Source organism: Pelmatolapia mariae, linkage group LG17 (assembly GCF_036321145.2).
Source record: "Pelmatolapia mariae isolate MD_Pm_ZW linkage group LG17, Pm_UMD_F_2, whole genome shotgun sequence".
Lineage (NCBI taxonomy): Eukaryota > Metazoa > Chordata > Actinopteri > Cichliformes > Cichlidae > Pelmatolapia > Pelmatolapia mariae.
This window is the reverse complement of record NC_086242.1, coordinates 24577892-24582740: the sequence shown is the minus strand read 5'-3', so window position 1 is coordinate 24582740 and position 4849 is coordinate 24577892. Positions and strand designations below refer to the sequence as shown.

At 36.8% G+C, this 4849-nt stretch overlaps 1 long non-coding RNA gene across 1 annotated transcript; it reads right to left on the bottom strand.

Moving 5' to 3' along the window:
* Window positions 1–2077: 2077 nt before the first annotated feature.
* LOC134647062 (uncharacterized) lies at window positions 2078–4619 on the bottom strand. The gene is made up of 4 exons (XR_010096803.2): window positions 4432–4619; window positions 4209–4349; window positions 2693–2811; window positions 2078–2621 (listed from the first exon to the last, which is right to left on the bottom strand). It is a non-coding gene; the product is annotated as an uncharacterized LOC134647062 (long non-coding RNA).
* Window positions 4620–4849: the final 230 nt, after the last annotated feature.

The following is a 4849-nucleotide window of genomic DNA, read 5'->3' as shown; positions in this document are numbered from 1 at the left end:
TTGCTTTCTGTTAACATTCAAGTTTTGTTCCACATTCCATTTTTGTCTGCACTTGGGTCCACTATTCATACTTCACACAGTAAGCTGCTCAGCCAGACTGTGACAGAACAACCATTTCACTGACTCTGCAAGTTAACATTGCTAGTTGTGCATTGTACTTTTGGGGAAAATATTTACAAATATAGCTCTGCATAAGAGCTCAAAGAGCCCTAAAAATATTATACAGTTGAATGTAAAACATTCACATTTTTCTTTAAATTCTTAACTTTAAAATATTGCTAAAATGTGATACTCTGTAATTTCTGTGTCCTTTGTTTTTGATATTTCTAGAGTGAGGGGAGACCAAGGAGTTGAGAATGTTGACATTGCTCGATACATGTTTGAAGTTCGGGGCTGTGGTAGAGGAAGCTTTATGTCTGGCAAAAGCGTGCATAACCAAAGGTATTCCTAATTTACAACAAAAACATATTTTTGATTGCCCGGTGTAGTATTCTGGCATTAATTATTGAATGTATTATTAACAAAATTACGTTTAAAACTGAATTACTGTGTTACTTCAAATTATAACAAGTTCCCATAACATTTTGTTTGCACAGAATGCTTGGAAATTATTTCATTTTATGAGGATGAATGTCACTGTATAGTGATTTTTTTTTAATAAAATGTTTTTTTTGTTTTCTTTTGTTTTAAAGGATAGAGCGCCTGTGGCATGACATTTGGAATGTTAATAAAAAAATAAAAATTTAAAAATTTAAAAAAAGGAATGTTGTCACCAACATCTACTACAATCTTCTTCACAGACTTGAGGAAGACAGACTCTTGGATCCAACAAACTGTACTGACCTTTTTTGTGCACAGTATGTGTTTTTGCCACGAATCCAAGCAGATTTGGAGACGTTTATTGAAGGCTGGAACAATCACTCTCTTAGGACAGAGCGGAACTACACCCCAAACCAACTATGGGAGATTGGAAAGACTCAGAATCCAGTCAATCCTCCTTAAAGTATTGTGGTATGATTACACATCTCTAAATTCTTCAAATCGCTTTTTTGAAAAAAAAAATATATATGTATATCATTGACAAAATTAATAAAGCATGTATTTTAAAGACTTCCTGAATTGATGGCGTCTAATTTCAGGCAGAGTATCCAGATGTGGACATTGCAGACTTGGACCAAACTGGTATTCACCTTCCAGAACTTGTGTCTCCACTTGACAGTGAGGATTTGGAAAGAGTGAGACACCTTTTCAATCCCATGGAACCCTCTATGTCCTATGGGGCTGACATTTACAGTTCCCTTGTCCAGTATGTGGAAGGCATTCTTGAGAACAGGCAGGATTTATAGCTTTATCTAGAGTGATGGTTGAAAATAAGATGCCCTAACAGATGTTTAGATTATGTTGAATTATCAGTTTTTGTATCCAAGGACAGTTACTGAAAGTCTGCATCAATACTTATTTTCAGTTTTTAATGTTAATGCATTTTGTGTTAGATGAGTTTACAGTTATATTTTCCTGATAATCTGTCAGTTAATGCAAAGGTAACATGATAAATGCTTTCTGTTCTCATCTAAGTCCTTTGTTTAATAATAGCTTCAATAAAATTTTGTTTAGGTGTCATCATGCCTATTTTTGCTGATTTCTATTTTTATTTAATTGTAAAGGCAATATTCAATTTATCTACTTTATTTAGTCTGACAAGAATTCTTTTTCTTAACTGTAATGGAGTGGCGGCCAGTCTAGAATGTAACTTGTATTTAAGTCCAATAACTGCTGCTCCAAATCCATGTCCTTGACAACTTCTGGATTTTAATTTGGGGTGTTCAAGCATATTTCCTTTGATTTACAAAATGATTTCAAACAACCTCAAAAATAATCAGGAAAGTTATCATCCAATTTTCATAGCTCAAAGCTTGACTTTATTGATAACAGCTTGAAAGTGACAAAAACTCTCATGACTGTAAAACTAATGTTTTGATGTGTGTTAGCTGTCCTGCATGCGGTAATTAAATAGCTTGACCACGGCTGACAGTGTGGCATATTTTTATTAACATTATATTCAACAGCATTGGACTGTGTGTAACATTTAATACAGCTTTAGTATTAATCTACTTTTTTCACCTCTTGTAATCCATGAAACTGCTTCAAAGAGATGATGTGAATCGGATGCATGACAATGACTTTAAGTTAACAAAACAACCCTAAATAACACAATCATTAGTTCCTTAACTTCAAATATAAATGTTAATGGTGGGAACTGTAACTTTAATTTTTATATTTAAACTCGCATAACAATATTCCCAAAAAATCAATAAGCCTAAGTAACAGTGAAACTTTTGGCTATGTAAAACATTTTTCAAGCATGGTAAAGTTTATTCGACATCCAGTGTCTACAAATTGCTTTTAAATAAGGCCAAAACCTGTGGCACAAGTTGCAATGCAATCATCAACATGTTTGGAAAATACATTGTATTCGTGGAAGTGCCCAGGCACACGCAACGTTCCAAAACATGTAGAGGATATGAGGTAGTCTGCTTTTACTACTTCAACCTTCATGGTACCAGTCGGAATTTCCCACCCGACCCAAAACCTCATCAGCTGGCTGAGCTGGAATGGAGTGGCTGTAAAAATAATCAATGCATTAGAAATCCAATTAGATTCAAATTTTGAATCACAATGCAATTACACTTGCCTGTTTCAATGTAGGTCTTCAGAAATCCCACTGTTTGCATTTGGATGCTTAGTGGGTAAAGTGGATCATCATCGTCTTCATCATCGCCCTCATCTCCTGGCAATGTGGCTAAGAACAGCCTAAAACGAGATTTCAGAGACACACTTAAGAATGCAACTGCCTTAAAAACTGTTTTTTTACATGTTAAATTTGTGAAGGGACTTTTTTCCGACACTTGGCATTTATATATGGTGTATTCTATGCAGTGTTGGGCAAGTTACTTTGAAAAAGTAATTAATTATAGTTACCAGTTACTTCTTCAAAAAAGTAACTGAGTTAGTAACTGAGTTACAATATTCTAAAAGTAATTAATTACTTGAAAAGTAACTATTGCGTTTAACCCTCTGGGGTCCAGAGTATAATTGGCCATTTTAACTACTTTTGATTTTCCGTCCACATTTCACCTTTAAAAACTATTTACTTTGCCTTGTTTGGTATCATTCTTTTCAGCACAACCTCACGTGTCTGAATTTACAGTTGTGCTAGAAAGTGATCGTGATTACCGTCCGCGGGAGCGCGCAGCTGCTTAAAGCTGTAGCGTCCAGATTACTTACGTAGTCAGCTACTTCCATGCTACTGATATAAGATGCGGTAAGCTGAACACAGCTTCAACCGTCTGTTTGTTGAAAAATAGTAACGGACCGCGTTTCCTTGTTAGCAACTGTAACGGCGTTGTAACGATAGGAATAGTAATTAGTTAGATCAGCGGTCCCCAACCCCGGGCCTCGGACCGGTACCGGTCCGTGAGTCGTTTGGTACCGGGCCGCGAGAGTTGAGGCTCAGGTGTGAAATGTATGGTTTTCAGGGTTTTTATCGGTTTTCAGCGTTATTTTGTTATCGTTTTTATCGTTAACTCGGTTTTCCTGGGTCTTTTCACGTGTGTTATGAATAAATCTTCTTTTTTTCGGTACTGGTACTAGTTTTATTTTGTTGTATTTATCCGCGACACCTTAAAGGCCGGTCCGTGAAAATATTGTCGGGCATAAACCGGTCCGTGGCGCAAAAAAGGTTGGGGACCGCTGAGTTAGATTACTCATTACTGAAAAAAGTAACGCCGTTAGTAACGCCGTTACTTGTAACGCCGTTATTCCCATCGCTGATTCTATGGGGTGCTCATGATGGCACTGGATTATCTGGCAGCCTTTAAAAGAATTTCCCTCAGGATGAATAAAGTATTATCAATCAATCATTTTGTCTCACTTAACGTATAATGGTAAAAGGAGAGATTCTTACTTTTCTACTCTCCCAGACCCTTCAAAGTTTTTTCTACAACAATTATCATTCTCCCAATCACATTCTTATTTTCAGTACTGCCTACCAAACATTCATACAGAGTGGGGAGCCAGGGATCTTAACTGCTGATCAGTAGATGACCTGCTCTACCTCCTGAGCTACAGCCTCCCCTAAAAGCAGCATTAACTGTCATGCCATCTAGCCTTGTCACGTTAGTCGGCATCTTAGAAATGCATTGAAATACCTGTGCAGTAAGAATGCTGTCTTCATGCTGGGGAAAGACCACTGAGGCTGTGTCAGGTCTTTGTTGAAGCATAGTCAACAATCCGGTGTCCTTCAGACCTTTTCTGATGTGTTTTGTCTGCCTTTTAGTTCGGCCTATCACCTAAAACAATAATTAAAAATAACCACATTATTTGTGCTTAGGTGATGACAATCTAAAAACAATTTTTAAAGGGCAATCTTACTGCATGATGGAGAAGCTGTTGGAACAGCCATCTGCGGTTTTCTGCACTGACGGGTGGCAAGTCCCAGGAAATGGCCAAATTGTTAATGTCATCCTTCTGCTTCTCAGTGAGGTGTTTATTACCATCAAGCTTATAGAGGAGAAAAATTCCATTTTAGTATGATGCAAATATATTGCCTAAAAAATCTGCATTTTCTTGGGGGGATTTACATTTATATAAAAATGAGTTAATTTAAATTATGATTTCACTAAGGCTTGAAGTAAATTAGTATTCACCATGCAAATTGTAGAACGAATATCTAGATCTGGCACATCATCGAGCTGGACAGTGACAGTGTCTCTATCAGCATGAACCAACATGTGAATAATAGCCTTGCTGAGGCCATGCAATCGTGGCTGACAGGGGATTTCTTTAAATT